This window comes from Lissotriton vulgaris, chromosome 3_1 (assembly GCF_964263255.1).
Source record: "Lissotriton vulgaris chromosome 3_1, aLisVul1.2, whole genome shotgun sequence".
Lineage (NCBI taxonomy): Eukaryota > Metazoa > Chordata > Amphibia > Caudata > Salamandridae > Lissotriton > Lissotriton vulgaris.
In genome coordinates, this window is record NC_141689.1 from 297,509,113 (window position 1) to 297,526,407 (window position 17,295).

Sequence of the window (17,295 nt, forward strand, 5' to 3'; positions counted from 1 at the left end):
CATTTCACAGATTGCAAATATGAACATCTTTGCTAAGATTACAGCATTTTAATTGCTTCACTGTGCCTTTTTTGTGCAGGAAGTGTGTGATTACGATGCATTAGCCTGTTGTAAAGACACAGTGCTAATCACTAATCACCGGTCTGAGTTCAGTGGTTTACTTTACTCTCATGATGCGATGTTGGATTCACAGCTTTTTTTGTTCCTAAAGTCAATGCATAGCCATACATAGGCTTTCATAAAGACTCAACAAATGTACTGGTCATTTTTAAAAGTAACAATGCATTACTTTTTTGTATATATATTTTAAGTTCACTATTTACAATGTAAGTGCCATCTTCTGACTCCTTTTCATAGCACCTTTCTTTGAGAATACAGCTTAAATCTGTCAATGAATCTGTCCAGAAAAGTGGTCCTACTCCTATCGTTCACACTATTATAAATCAAGATGGGTTGTTCTTTCAAAAATAGCTGGAGGCAACGCACACAAAGTCACCCAACCATTGCCAACATCTTCAACTCCCTAACAAAAGCCAGAATTATTGGCTTTGCCAATGCTGGTTATTTATTGTAATGAATTGTAATGCACTTATTTTTTAGTACATAAAAAGTATAATTTACAATCAGAACAATCTATTAATTAATCTGGAAGTAAAGATTTGAGATTCGAGATCCCCTATCTATGTAATTTATAATCTCAAAAACCTTTGTGAGTAAGGCCAATCAATCAAATGATGAGCCAGTAATGTGGCTTCGAATTTACTGAGAAATGTAAGACAGTATTTGAAAATGTGAAGACTCATCAGAATGGGGATGGGATCGGATTAATTGTTTCGGATTAAATAAAAAAAAAAAACTTTATTACGGTAACATAAATCACCCTTCAGATGATTGGCGGACTGCTGCCTGCTGTTCTTAATCAGGATAATATTAGAAAAGAAAGTAGTCCCACAGTCAAAAGCGGTGATGTCATTGCACTACCCTCTGCTAGGGTATGGCGGAAATGACGTTCGCAGCAGCTGACTAGGGAAGATGGCCGCTGCACAGGCATAGGCAAGACATGCTTTAAGGGAGAAGAGAAGGTGCATGAAGGCCTGTCATGGATATGTGATCCTACCCAGTAAAAGGTACTGTGTTGCAGCCAGCGGAAGCAGAGCATATATATGACTTTGCAACTCCCTAGAGCCGGTCATATTGTACTGCAAGGGAGTGAGGGAGGATACCTCCACAGGGTGAAAATCCGATTTTTAATATTTGAAAAAATTAAAAAACAGGGCCACCGTGGATGCTTCTCGCCAATCTCTCAGGAGACAGAACATTTCCCTCATGGCTTCAGTAAATTTGCAGCGGCCATGCAATACCCAAAGAGTTCCAAGAAAACTCAGTAGAATCAGGCACTGTCCCAGACCCACAAGACTAAACATTTGTTTTGTGCATTTGGAAATGTAGCAAGTCAACATTTACACACACAATTATGTAAATTACTCCGTGGTGGGCGCCAGAACCTAGTTATGGATCAGCGTCACCTTCAATTGAAAATACTTTTTTGATATGCCTATAACTTTTGGGCTCATGAACGGAATTGCACAAAAATTGCCAGTCATGTGGCTAGTTAGCTCATGCCCAGCATGCCAATTTTCTTAAAGAACTGTTCGATAGAAACATCAAAGTTAAGGGGAGAGTTAAAAACTCTATTCATTTCCATGTTACCTCCGGTAGGAATTGTTGAATGTGCCTACAGAAAAGTCAGCTGAATAGATGTATTCCACTTTTGGCATTAAACTAGAACTTTAGTCAGAAATCATTCAATCACTGGTTTATCAAATATGATTTGCAGATTAAGGGGTTTATTTATAAAAAAAAAGAAAATTGCGCATTTGTGTAGTGGAAAAAACATTTCCTCAGCCATGGGGAGCACAGTCTTGTCATCAATGATGTCATTTCAGATCTTGTAGTGATGCTATCAACTATGTCATTGAACATGTCAGGAGTGATGTAATATGTGAGGAAATTAGCAGCGCATGGCAAGAGAATGGATTATAGTTACATTAGGGCACGAGTTATAATTACTTGAGATAACAATCATTTGTGAATTTTAGTGGTTTTGGTAATTTAAAACAGTGCACTTTAATTCACATTTTCACCCAACTATAACTTTCTTTTAACTTTTGCTTTAGGGTAAGGAAAGATACTATTACAGTCGTTAACTAGAACATCATTTTAACCTTTTTTCCAGTGAGTTTCTATGTTTTTTTTAACATATAGTAAGATGTCCATTGACATCATGGCATGCGGCTGGGAGCTTGGGGAGAGGGGGGGGGGCTCTCTCATGAACCATCCCTCCCACCCGGTCTGGGTGAGAAGAATATCCCTACCTTGCCCCCTTATATGTTTTGCTTAAACATTTTTAAAGCACAGGGGACTGAGTCTCTGAGTCCTAAAATGGCTGCTGCTTCATCTTTGTTGATATGGTGGCAACCAATCAGACCATATCTTTTGATTTGCAGCATGTCATACACATACATCTTGAACCTTAATTTATCAAAAACTTCTGAACAGATTTACACAAAATGACAATTAGTCATATCACAAAATGGGGGTGCAAAGCTTCAAGAAGTCCACTGAATCAATGCAAATAGAAAAGTAACTTCTTTATTCGAAAAATTGTTTTTCATAAAAGTCAATTGGTTTTTACAAAATCCAGCCAACGCGTATCATCCCCATAACAGGAACTTCTTTAGGGCAACTGGCAAAGTGTCCCACATGCGAGTACACTTGAAGAGCAAATATAACAGCAGTAGTCGCTAGGATGCAAAAATGATGATAACGGTGACCCTTTCCAATGAACAGCAGGCTCCTATCTAAACCTATATATAATCGTCAGTGACCTCAATTCCAGAGCTGGTTAAAAGCAGGCAAGACCCAGCCAAAACATGGTGGTCCCACCCACACCGATATGTAAATACTACAGAAATAGGATTCTGGGCTGTAACCCGGTCACCGTCAACTCAAAACGCCAGCGGTGTGGCCCAAAAACATCAACGAAGTAAGAACTGTATGAATCTTCAGTCTTTATACCAAAACCTTGTACTGGTGAGAAGTCAACTGTCTTTTAGGGATTCATTTTGAGTATAGTAGCGGCAGAGTGTATTGCATCATGACCACACAGGATGCATGATCGGTGCGAGGATTTCCTCTATTGCAAGCAAAAGCGTCCCTGCATATCCCTCCGATTAATATGCAGTCACGGTGCAATACACTCTGCCGCTACTATACGGCCAGGAACAGTATCCTACATGCCCTCAGCAGTCACCCAGAGCCCCTTAAATGAAGCATCCCCTATGGGGAACTGCTGAGGGCAAAAAGGAACTGTAACACTGATCTGGCATATCAGCAGGAATGTAAGGTTATGTTGGCACGTTTTGCAGCAAGAGGCTATCCTAATTGGGTGCTCCGTAAAGCAAAGGAAAAGCCAGACAAGATCAACAGACAGGACACACTAACATATAATAAGGACGCCACTGAAGAAGATAATGAATGCAACACCCGTTTGATTTTGACATTTAACTCGGAGTCTAAAAATGTACATAAAATCTTATGTAAAAACTGGGACATATTGAAATGTGACACTGTGATTGGTGGAGAAATATCAAAAAGACCATGTGTGACCTACAGAAAAGGCAGGAGCATTAGAGACATGCTTGTCCATAGTGACATTACTAACTACAAGACAGAACATCAACATGGCCTCAAGGGATTTTTCCCTTGCGGCCACTGCAAGGCCTGTAAGAAAAGTATTTTTACCAATAAGGTCACGTACAATGGAACTCAGAAAGAAATAACTCAATTTCTCACTTGTAGTACCACCTTTGCTATTTATGTCATTTTATGTCCATGCAATAAGTGGTATATAGAAAGTACAACACTCCTAGCAAAAAAAGTGTCCTAGAGCACTATCGTGCAATAACACACAAAGACGAGAAGTACCCTGTAGCCAGGCATTTCAGGGACAAGCATTTTGGGAATCCCTCAGAAATGAGATTCTTCATCCTTGAACAAATAGACAGGAGCCCTAAGGGAGGTAACAGAGAACTTAAACTGAGACAAAGGGAATCAAAATATATCATTGAATTCGAGACCAAGGACCCGAGTTGTCTCAATCAAGATGAGGAGTTAGCAGTTCATCTTAGATCATAGTGATCCCTGTGATTCAGCATCTCTTGTAATATGATCATAAGTTGCAAAATGTGTTTTGTACATGATAGAACTGTGATCACCCTCACCCGAGCAGTCTGTGGTCATCTTTTTCCTTTCTCTTCCTGCAGCGCTTTTTATGCTCTACTTTGTGCATCCATTCTAGAAAGTCTTAATGTCTATGTTTTTAGAATTTTTAATATCACCTCACTAATTCCTTTTTTATTTAATTTTTCACAGATGAAAAGGAAGGGGCCCAATCACTGTATCCACTTTCACGGGCACCCCCACCCTTTTCAACGCAGAATCATGAGCACTTTTGTACAGTAAAGCACGTTACAGCACCTGAATGAATAGTAGCTGGTATGAGTTTATATATAGCCGAACGGATGGCATTAGAAACATGTACGATATGATGTGAGCATATAATGTACTTGTTTTATCACTGTGGATTTAGTATTTTGCCTAGACAGCTTTGCTCACTATAACTGTAGGTATTAACATTTATGTTCAGAACTTAGCAGTATGGTATTTAACCTGATAACTGTGGTAATAGTGGAAACCACTATCCTAAACTATTCATTTTAGGAATTTCAGAGGATCAAGATCCATTTCCTGATACTACCAGGGTAGAATGGTATTTTACCTGATAACTGTTAGCATTGCTGCCCATGACAGTAGAATCTTATAAGGCACGCAATATCCAACATTTATTATTATGAATAACTGGTATGCTTTGCACCGTGTGATTAACAACAGCGATGTTTAGAACTATCTAACCCACAATGCACCTATTCGATACGTACTGAATTTATGTAGGTACAAGGGCAGATTGAGATAACACAGATTTAAATTGTGTATTTTTTGCCATGATATTCGAAGTATTATCTCGCAGCGATATACTCATGTTGATAGTAATCATGACGTACGTTGAAAGCATAATTACGATGTTTACAGCTATAATGTGTAGTCCCGATTGGCCATGCTGTTATGGTTACATGGTTGCATTTCAGGATTTATAAGATTTCTTTTGAATCGCACATGTTTATTGATATGTATTTTTGAAGCGGAAACCCATGTATATATAAATGGTGGCATGATTTGCTAATTATAAAATGGTGACCGCTGCTACTTCGGAAAACATAGGCAAATACACGTTCTATTATTATGTTTAGTAAATTCAAAAGGCTGTTTAATGCTTTATTAGTATGTTGGTTGCACACTACCTTTAACGTGATCAAGGCTTCACTGTCGAAACATGTTGTTGGAGCAATAAACACCCTGAACTGACTTCTGGCGTCACATTGCATTATTGAGAGCTTACAATACTTGGATTCTTTGGAAAAACTTTAATTCTAGCGTGCTCCGCTGGCGTGTACACCAACTGCCGAGGGGCCCAAAGCAATCGGAAGTAGCTGTGTGTGTGGAAATATATATATATATATATCGCTGTCAAGCAAGCAGGTAAGCAGACACATTGCATTAAGATCCAGGGAGCTGCATGTTAGCAGCTCCCTGGGTCTCAAAGCAATGCTGGCTCTTGCAGGCAGTGAGGAGCCAGCAGGGACCACGGGGGCCTTCAGGCTCCACCCATGATCCCCAATGGGTAAAATGTGGGTGTCCTGTGTGGAACAAGGGCACACCACACTACAGCCTGGACCCCGGGGGATGGGGTCCCCAGGGCAGAAATCGGCCAGAGAGGGAAGCTGCAGCAATGCCCTACCATGTTTAAAAAACATTTTTTTTAATAAAAAGGGACAGGCCTGGAGGGTTGGGGTTTCCAGGACTGAATATGGCTTGGGAGGTTGGCACTCGGCACCCCTCCCTTTTACTTATATATAAAAAATATCCCCCTCTCTTTTAAAAAAACAAAAAAAGCCTTGGGGCCCAAAATGGTCCAGGGAAGGGGGAACATGTGGCCCCCCTTCCTAGTAAATAGATTTTTTTTTTTTAAGCTGGCAACTCGCTGAGGTCTCTACCCCTTTTGTCACCACTCTGCAAACGCACCTCCTGGCATGCTGCTGGATGAGGAATGAAGTCCCCTTGGCTGCTGAGGGTCCCTATAGGCCAACAAGACCTCCTGTTACCTCCAGTAAACCCCACACAGTGGGATTGCTGAGAGGTGGTCAGAGGCCATGTCCCCTTTCTCCATCACTCTGCAAATGCACATCTCAGCACGCAAATGGTGGAGTGTGGTTGGCTAAGAGTGATGCAGAGTTCTAGCCAAATTCTGCCAATCGTCGCATGGCTGACTTTTATTCCTCAAGGATCTAAACACAAGCATGAGTGAGATTGGGCATCCATTAGTACCACTGTGTACATGGGTGTGTGAGTGCCTCTGTGGGTCTTTGAGAGGGTGTGTGAGTGGTTCTCTGGGTCTCTGAGTGGGTGTGTGAGTGGCTGTATGAGTGTGTAAGTTGGTGTAGAATCATTTTCTTAGTCTCTGACGGGATGTGTGAGTGTTTGTATGGGTGTGGAAGTGGTTTTCTGGGTCTCTGATTTGGTGTGTGAATCTGCCATCTATAGGAGGACACTTGTACAGGCCCTGGTGACCAGTCGTCTGGACTACTGTAACGGCCTGCTCACATTAGCAAACGCAGATGCTGTAGGTCGTTTGCAGGTAGTCCAGAACACAGCAGCAAGACTGGTCATGAGTGCACCAGCCAGGACTCCCTCTAAACCCCTGCTGAAGGAACTGCACTGGCTTCCCATACGGCAGCGTATCAACTTTAAGATATGCTGCACGGTTCACAAATGTCTCTACGGAGCAAGCCCTAAATATCTGTCTCAATCCCTTGAGCTGTATCAGCCTAGCAGGTCTCTCCGCTCTAGCAACCAAGCCCTTCTAAGCCCCCTGCAACTAAGAAATACAGACAAGGAGATCGTGCTTTCTCCGCAGTTGGACCTGCTTTATGGAACAAACTTCCCACTGATGTAAGAATGACTACCAACCACCTGTCTTTTAGAAAGACACTAAAGACCCTTCTTTATCAAGAAGCATTCCTGTCTAGTTAACTTCTATGATGCACTACCTGTCGTTCTATAGCTGGCAAAGCGCGGAGATACCCTTACGGGATTGATTCCTGCGCTATAGAAGAAATTAAAATAAAATAAAAAGAATGGCTGTGTGAGTGTGTGAGTGAGTGGTTGTGTGAGTACGTGAGAGGGTGTGTGAGTGGGCGTGTTAGTGTGTGTGTGAGTACATGTGTGGGTCTGCGAGTGGGTGTGTGAGTGGTTCTCTGGGTCCTGGGTTTATGTATGAATGGCTATGTTTGTGAGTGGTTGTGTGAGCAGTTGTGTGGGTGTGTACGTGGGTATGTGAGTGAGTGGGTATGTAAGGGGGCTTATTCTTTTTTTATAATTAGGTTCTGGACCCACAGATTCACCCAGGGGCCATGCTGAGCAATGCAGTGGATCCACATAATCTCTCACGCCCCAAAAAACATTTTTGGACAATTTCTTGCCCATGAGAGGTCCGTTATAGACCCCTCCATCAGTTCCATGAGGTCAGGATACCTTTATCCTCACTCCTTATATCCTATTTCTACTTTATTCCCCACCCCCCACTGGACCGTGTCCCGATTCACAAAATGGTGACCTCAACTTTTCTCTCAGGTTACAGCCAGCCAATCACGGCACTGATGTTGGTGCGTGGATCCACATCTCATGATTTACATAAACATTTTTTCTTTATTAACTCCAAAACTACTGAACAGATTTACACCAAATTACAAAAAGCACTCTTGCTGAACCAAGAAAAATCCAGCTTTCTGCCAAATTTGATGTAATTCTGTTTAGCAGTTTGAGCAGTAGTCTTTTGTAAAATCCTTATGGGAAATTGCATGGGGAATGCACAAATTTGGGACCCCTTTTTTTCTCAACCCCCACTTGATGAATCACCCTGAAACTTTCCAGACAGCAGCTGATGTGACGGCAAACTAGTTTTGAAAATTTTGTGAAGATGCATCAAATTGCAGAAGTTATCAGCAAATCAAAAATTGCTTTTCCTTTGGAAACTAGGGCCTAACTAAAACTACCTTCTGGTGACTGCCAGTAGGTAACAAATATATATGTTTGTATGACGAAGGCCACTGTGTTAACTGAAATGCGTCATGATCGACTGCACTTTATTATGAAATAAACACTGACTTTGACGACAAGCGAATCCAAGTTGTCCGTGTCTCTCATGTGGGACGACAGCACGAAGGAGTGGTAGTATATATATATATATATATATATACATATATATATATATATATATATATATATATATATATATATATATTGCAGTACTCTATCCTTCGGGAATCCAGTAGCAAACACGGACTCAGATAGACAAAACGGATCCAATTTCTTTGTGCGTTTTCTTCATTTATTTAAAGTTTTCCGCCCTGCATCATTATGCCGCCATGACGCGTTTCGGTCCGACCTGGACCTTGATCACATGACGCGTTACTCATGGACCAGTGCCAAATTTAAAGTGCAAGATTCAGTAAATTGCTAGCAGCTGTGACATTACATTCATAGAACTGAAAAACAGACTATGCAATGCACCATGCAGAAACCAGACTGCAAAACAAATACAACAAACTCCAGTGGAATGTACAAGGTTAAAAGCATCATAAATAGATTTCATAAATGTACACCTACATATATACAAAAATATATACATTTTTATAAAAATATATATTTCTAAATAAATAAAGTTTGTACGCTACTCCTCAATTGATTTTACGGAGCTTCAAACACATCAATTCATGTGTATAGTAACCACTGGCTACACACTATGTGTGTATACAAATGCAGTCTGCAAATTGCTGTTTACATAATACTGCCCAAGTGGGCAAGCACTTAAAAAGTAGGCAACCAAATCCAAGTACTAGATGATCGATTATATCAGCTGCCTGAATATCGTAGGCGAGAAATACTGTGATATACTTGAAAGTGAATGAAGTAGTGAACCAAAAATAAATCAAAATAGATTCTAACATATAACCACCAATGTGTTGAGTGACAGTGAATTTTTAAAAAGAACAATACTTAGTTTCAATATATAGAGCGCAGATGTATATGTAGAGAAACAAATTAGGGCATAAGATAGACATTGAAAAACTGTTGCAGTACCATATAAATACAACTATAATTGTATGTATAAAATATTCCAAACAGATTGGCAATTCAATGCTAGGCACATCTTTATATCCCTAGATTCAGATAGAAGGAAACCATTGCTTTACGGTAAAAATGAGACCAGATTCATATACAAGTATACAAATACTCAGTAGTGTTGAGACCCATAGGAGTTTTGGAATTTAATTCCAGGATGTATTTGGTCTCCAATACCCGTACGGCACTATCTCTGTTTCCACCCTTGCGAGACGGTGGTATACAGTCAATGGCAAAGTACTGGAGAAGAGTATTGTCATTGGCATGTTTGGCTTCAAAGTGCCGTGCAACTGGGTATGTTTGATCCTTATTATTAATAGCCCGAAGGTGTTGCAGGATCCTCATGTGCACGGGTAACTTAGTACTGCCAATGTAGCGTAATGCGCAAGGGCACTCCAACACATAGACAACGTATTCAGTTTTACATGTAATACGTCGTTTGATTTTAACAGGTTGGGGCAGGAAAGGAGTATTGTATTCCTTAACATTTTTAGCATGCTTGCATGCTTTGCAGGTAAAGCATTTGAAAAAGCCTTTTTGTTTGGAAAGCCAATTAGATGGGGGCCTGATTTCAGGGTTACATTTATCAAGACAATTTCCCATGGATCTGGCTTTGCGGAATGTTATTTGAGGAGTATGGTTGTTCTTAATCAAATCCTCACCGATAACAAGATCCTTCAACAATAAATCCCAATGCCTCCTGAGTATTCTTCTTATGGCCGCCTGTTGTTTATTATAGGTGACAATTACCCTCACCTTTTTACTGGCGCCATTATCAGTGATTGGGATTTTAGGGGCTAAAGTGCTTTCACGAGTTAGAGACTCAGTTTTGTGAATAGCTTTCTCTATAATCGCTGGACTATAGCCTCTTAAAAGGAACCGTTCTTTGCAACTCTTTTGCGCCTGTTTGCATTCCTCCACATCACTACAGATACGTTTGATCCTCAGCATCTCCCCATAGGGGATGCTGTTGATCAAATGCTGGGGATGGTGACTGGAAGCATGTAATACCGAGTTTCCGGCAGTGGGTTTACGATGTAGTCTAGTACATATACTGTTGTTACTTATATACACTTCAACATCTAAGAAGACTACACAAGTCTTGCTCATATGAGCAGTAAACTCTAGGTTCAGTTGGTTGACATTTAACCTGTTGATAAAGTCCCTGGCTAGGTCCTCTGACCCCCTCCACAATAGAAAGAGGTCATCAATATACCTCAGCCAAAGGGGGACATGTGCCTTCAAGGTAGTCTCATGCTCAGTTTTCAGGACCTGCTCCTCCCACCAGCCCATATGTTGGCAGGCGTAGCTGGGGGAGAAGCAGGCCCCCATAGCTACCCCCCTTATCTGCTGGAAGACAGTGTTATCAAATGTGAAATAGTTATATTCCAAGCACATTTTGATCATATCGACCAACATTTTGTTGTGGAGAGTAAAACATGCAGGTCTGCGATTGAGATAGTGTTCAACCGCCCTGATCCCATCCCGATGGCTAATAGAGGTGTAAAGGGACGCAACGTCCATGGTAATTAAAATCAAGTCATCAGACCAGTTATTGTCATGAATTTTTCTCAGGAAGTCAGAGGTGTCCCTAACATAAGATGGTAATGTGAGCACCCATTCTTGTAAAAAATAATCTACATATTTGGAGGTGTTTTCAGTTAAACTCCCAATGGCTGAAATTATGGGCCGACCAGGGTTTTTTTTGATGTTCTTATGCACCTTGGGAAGAAAATATATGGAAGGTACAGTAGGATAAACATTGTGCAAGAAAAGATATTCATCATTACTAATTAACCCACTGCTTTTCCCAGCTAACAATTTGCCGTAATAATCCAACCAAGATGACTTCATCATTTGTAAATTACTACGTTTATAGCAAGATACATCATTTAATTGGCTGTAAGCCTCCTCCATGTACATGAGTCTTGGCCAAAGGACAATGTTGCCCCCCCTTGTCAGATTGTTTAATAACAAGTTCCTCATTGGCCTGTAGCTTCTTCATCAGTTCAATATAGCACCGTTGTTTACAGTTCATTTTGGTGCCACCTTGATTAGTGACTCTGTAAAGATCTTTCAAGTCAGAGGTAACCAAGTCATGAAAACGATCTAAATTGTCATGCATCATTATTGGCAAAAAAATCGATTTTGGTTTAAACGGCGTTTTTATAGTGCTACCAAAATCCATACCTTCCAATCCCAATGCACCAATGGGTTCATTTTGATCTTCCTGTAATTGCTGTAAATCAAAGAATAGATCCACATCACCAGCAGATAATAAAGGTGGACTGGTTGCTTACTGAGGAGTCTTGGTATTCTCCTTATTGGCCTTTGTTTTATGATATTTCTGCATTTTCAATTTGCGGATAAATCAGAACACATCCATCCGGGTTTCAGAATAGTTAAAATTGCTTTCCGGGCTGAAAGAAAGGCCAAGGGACTGTATATGACATTCAGCCTTGTTTAATGCGATATCAGAGAGGTTGATTACTGTATTGGCAGCATCCTCATAATCTATTTTCGATTCCATCTGCCCCTCGTTGCATTTTTCGGAGGTTTGCTCACGTTTGCGCTGCCTGTAGCACTTCCTCCTGGCCCCCCGCTTGGCGTTTGCGCGCCTTTTTGCTGCGGCTGTTTCTTCCGGGGTCTTAGCGTGTCTCTCCTGTCTTGGCAAAGGACATTCATTTCCTCTGCCCGGGACATGATTAAAACTCCTTCTTTTAGCAGGTTAGACGGACCGCTTTCCTCTTCATTTTCGCTTCCACTGACAGCACTTTGTTCAGAGGTAGATGTTAATGAGGGTGTGCTGTCCCCCGCAGTGCCTTGTTTCTTGCGCTGATTTGCCACATTGCCTTTATTTTTAGCAGCGCCGTATCTTCGGGCAAAGGTAAAGACATTGCCATTCTGGTAATCAAGTTTGTCTCTGTTAAATTTAAAAGCTTTGTGCTTCTTTATCGCATCTTCATCCTTTTGTAGTTTAGTCAGCATATCCTGTCTCATTTTCTTAATGTTTTCAGTTTCTTCGATAGCAGCCATTTCCACATTCAGTTCATCAATTTGTGCTTGCAGTTTTAGTCTGTCACTGGCAGCATATTTCACCAATATTCGTAACAATTTAGCCGATGATTCGAGATTACAGTCCGCCCATTCTCCCAGCATAGCAGGGTCGGGGTTCTCATAGCTTGGCGCCAAAGTAATCCGCAACCCTCTGGGGACCCTGCCCACCTCCAAATAGCGAGTAAGTGGCTTCTCCTCCCACCATTTGGCCTGCTCGGCACGCATCAGTTTTTCCAGGCGCCTAAATAAGTCTCTTGCGCTAGGGTTCACTAACGGTGCAGTATCCTGTTCCTGCACCATCACAGTTGACCCCCCGGCCGGGGAATCATCAAAGATATCGATCGCAGCCTCCTCTCGGCTACGTAACGCCTCCGCGGCCATGATGCAAAGGCGGGCGATAAGAAATTCAAACTGTGGGAGTGTTAGTAACACAATTGAAACTCCACACCGAGCACTCTCCTAACTGGATGATCCGGTACTTTCCTACCTTGCCAGATATCTTCAGGTCGCTCGGATTCACACACTCCGGCCACCTCGATTCCGGTACCACAGGCAAGAATTCTTTTACGGTATATATATATATATATATATATATATATATATATATATATATATATATTCAATCCAGAGTTTAAGCCCTGACATGAAGATGCCACAGGATCGGCATATTTGCATCCATTTCTTTTTGGGAGCACAAGTTCACCAGGTGAGTTACTGCCAGACCGGTTTCAGGATGGTGATCCCTTTATCAATGGCGACCGTTAGTAATGATGAGTGGCGTGCGCTCTATTTGAAAAGAACCTGCTGCAGTGGGCGTGGCTGCTTCCAAAAAGAAATGGATGCAAATATGCCGATCCTGTGGCATCTTCATGTCAGTACTTAAACTCTGGATTGAATACTTGCGGCTAAAGCCCAGCCGCGGAAGTAATTCCTGCCGCTCTGAGGCGGACCGTGCAATGGTGTTCACTTGGCTCTATCGTGGTGCGGGGGACCGACCATCCAGGTGCAGCAGAACGAGCAAAAACTGGACAGTACAGCACTATTTTCACCGACCCACTGGGGTTTGAATTTGTGTTTATTAAACCGTTTTAATGATGAACTCACTGGAGATGATGTATTTTTGCGTGTACTTCAAGAACCAGCATGCCGCTTCACGGCCACGCCCACTGCAGCAAGTTCTTTTCAAATAGAGCGCACGCCACTCATCATTACTAACGGTCGCCATTGATAAAGGGATCACTATCCTGAAACCGGTCTGGCAGTAACTCACCTGGCGAACTTGTGTCTGCACCTCCTGTTTGCTGCTGCTCCCAAAAAGAAATGGATGCAAATATGCCGATCCTGTGGCATTTTCATGTCAGGGCTTAAACTCTGGATTGAATATATATATGTCATGTGACCAAGCTCCGCCTGCGGAGCGAAACACGTCAAGGAGAGCATTTGCTCTGCACTTGCTGCAATACATTTTCCAATGGTGTGACGGCGCTTTACTTCAGAGCCTAATTTGCGTAAATGAGAAGAGGTCTGCGCCTGCTGTGTTACCGCTTCGACAACGGTCAAGAGTGCTAATTTTATATATATATATATATATATATATATATATATATATATATATATATATATATATATATATATATATTTATATTTATATGTAAATATATATAAATATATATATTTATTTATTTATTTATTTATACACTACTACGCCTCTTTGTTAGTGGCCGTTGTGCATGTATAAGAGTTTTTTTTCCAGGTGTCATCCACTCCACAAGCACAGGTTATAACATACTTGGAACACATCCTTGATTCTGCTGGTGATAGTGCTTCCCTGCTACCACCTATAGATACGGATAGGTCTTAGTTTTGCTTCTTGTGAGCAAAGCTGTTTTAGATCTTGTGAAATATGACATTTCTTTGGCTAAAATATAAATCCAACTACAAAGACGCCCATTAATTATCTAAGTGGTTTGGGGGAAGCAGAGACATTGGAGACAAAGATATAATCCTTTGAGGAATAACAATCTTTTTTGTCCTTGTTAAGTAACTGTGTAGTGAAAGCAGATCCAATATGCTAAATAGGAAAAGGCTGACCTTTCATTCAACAAACATTAGCCTTTGGAACTGCAGGTACCACAATGCCTTACAAACAGGAAGTAATCCTGACATTCAAGTACCACCGGAGGATGTGAAAACCTAATATCTACCATTGGACTGCAGCAACCAACAGTGCACAATCGGTGTAAATGGCTCACCTTGAAAAAGTTCGAGTAGAACGAAACGCGTCGGAAAATGCCACATGCTGTTCCTGTTCTAATAAATTGGCGAAAAAACAAGGTTCGTGTTGCGACTCAATTCCTTTCCGCGAGGGGAGAAGTGTGAGAATTAATATCGGCTGGCTCCGCCGAAGAGAAACGCACCACCAGAAGAGCGCCATCATCCTCCAGCCTGGAGCCTTCCTGTGGACTCGTGCAAACGAAGAGGGAGATGCGGTGCCGCCAGGGACCAGCCCTGGTATTGGACCTGGGTCAACTTCGAAAGTAAGCGGACTTGGGGAACCTTAGCCCACACAATCATGTGTTTTAATTGACAAATTATAAATGACTCTAATTTCGGAACAGTAGTAAACTACACTACCCACTGGAGGGAAACAAACATTAGCCTTTGGAACTGCAGGTACCACAATGCCTTACAAACAGGAAGTAATCCTGACATTCAAGTACCACCGGAGGATTTGAAAACCTAACATCTACCATTGGACTGCAGCAACCAACAGTGCACAATCGGTGTAAATGGCTCACCTTGAAAAAGTTCGAGTAGAACGAAACGCGTCGGAAAATGCCACATGCTGTTCCTGTTCTAATAAATTGGCAAAAAAACAAGGTTCGTGTTGCGACTCAATTCCTTTCCGCGAGGGGAGAAGTGTGAGAATTAATATCGGCTGGCTCCGCCGAAGAGAAACGCACCACCAGAAGAGCGCCATCATCCTCCAGCCTGGAGCCTTCCTGTGGACTCGTGCAAACGAAGAGGGGGATGCGGTGCCGCCAGGGACCAGCCCTGGTATTGGACCTGGGTCAACTTCGAAAGTAAGCGGACTTGGGGAACCTTAGCCCACACAATCATGTGTTTTAATTGACAAATTATAAATGACTCTAATTTCGGAACAGTAGTAAACTACACTACCCACTGGAGGGAAACAAACATTAGCCTTTGGAACTGCAGGTACCACAATGCCTTACAAACAGGAAGTAATCCTGACATTCAAGTACCACCGGAGGATGTGAAAACCTAACATCTACCATTGGACTGCAGCAACCAACAGTGCACAATCGGTGTAAATGGCTCACCTTGAAAAAGTTCGAGTAGAACGAAACGCGTCGGAAAATGCCACATGCTGTTCCTGTTCTAATAAATTGGCGAAAAAACAAGGTTCGTGTTGCGACTCAATTCCTTTCCGCGAGGGGAGAAGTGTGAGAATTAATATCGGCTGGCTCCGCCGAAGAGAAACGCACCACCCGAAGAGCGCCATCATCCTCCAGCCTGGAGCCTTCCTGTGGACTCGTGCAAACGAAGAGGGGGATGCGGTGCCGCCAGGGACCAGCCCTGGTATTGGACCTGGGTCAACTTCGAAAGTAAGCGGACTTGGGGAACCTTAGCCCACACAATCATGTGTTTTAATTGACAAATTATAAATGACTCTAATTTCGGAACAGTAGTAAACTACACTACCCACTGGAGGGAAACAAACATTAGCCTTTGGAACTGCAGGTACCACAATGCCTTACAAACAGGAAGTAATCCTGACATTCAAGTACCACCGGAGGATGTGAAAACCTAACATCTACCATTGGACTGCAGCAACCAACAGTGCACAATCGGTGTAAATGGCTCACCTTGAAAAAGTTCGAGTAGAACGAAACGCGTCGGAAAATGCCACATGCTGTTCCTGTTCTAATAAATTGGCGAAAAAACAAGGTTCGTGTTGCGACTCAATTCCTTTCCGCGAGGGGAGAAGTGTGAGAATTAATATCGGCTGGCTCCGCCGAAGAGAAACGCACCACCAGAAGAGCGCCATCATCCTCCAGCCTGGAGCCTTCCTGTGGACTCGTGCAAACGAAGAGGGGGATGCGGTGCCGCCAGGGACCAGCCCTGGTATTGGACCTGGGTCAACTTCGAAAGTAAGCGGACTTGGGGAACCTTAGCCCACACAATCATGTGTTTTAATTGACAAATTATAAATGACTCTAATTTCGGAACAGTAGTAAACTACACTACCCACTGGAGGGAAACAAACATTAGCCTTTGGAACTGCAGGTACCACAATGCCTTACAAACAGGAAGTAATCCTGACATTCAAGTACCACCGGAGGATGTGAAAACCTAACATCTACCATTGGACTGCAGCAACCAACAGTGCACAATCGGTGTAAATGGCTCACCTTGAAAAAGTTCGAGTAGAACGAAACGCGTCGGAAAATGCCACATGCTGTTCCTGTTCTAATAAATTGGCGAAAAAACAAGGTTCGTGTTGCGACTCAATTCCTTTCTGCGAGGGGAGAAGTGTGAGAATATATATATATATATATATATATATATATATATATATATATATATATATATATATATATATATATATATATATATATATATATTATATGTAAATATATATAAATATATATATTTATTTATTTATTTATTTATTTATACACTACTACGCCTCTTTGTTAGTGGGCGTTGTGCATGTATAAGAGTTTTTTTCCAGGTGTCATCCACTCCGCAAGCACAGGTTATAACATACTTGGAACACATCCTTGATTCTGCTGGTGATAGTGCTTCCCTGCTACCACCTATAGATACGGATAGGTCTTAGTTTTGCTTCTT

At 41.9% G+C, this 17,295-nt stretch overlaps 1 protein-coding gene across 1 annotated transcript in view; it reads right to left on the bottom strand.

Moving 5' to 3' along the window:
- Positions 1-17,295, bottom strand: part of CCBE1 (collagen and calcium binding EGF domains 1) — an 824,981-nt gene that overhangs the window by 585,988 nt on the left and 221,698 nt on the right. The gene's annotated exons all lie outside the window — the stretch shown is intronic.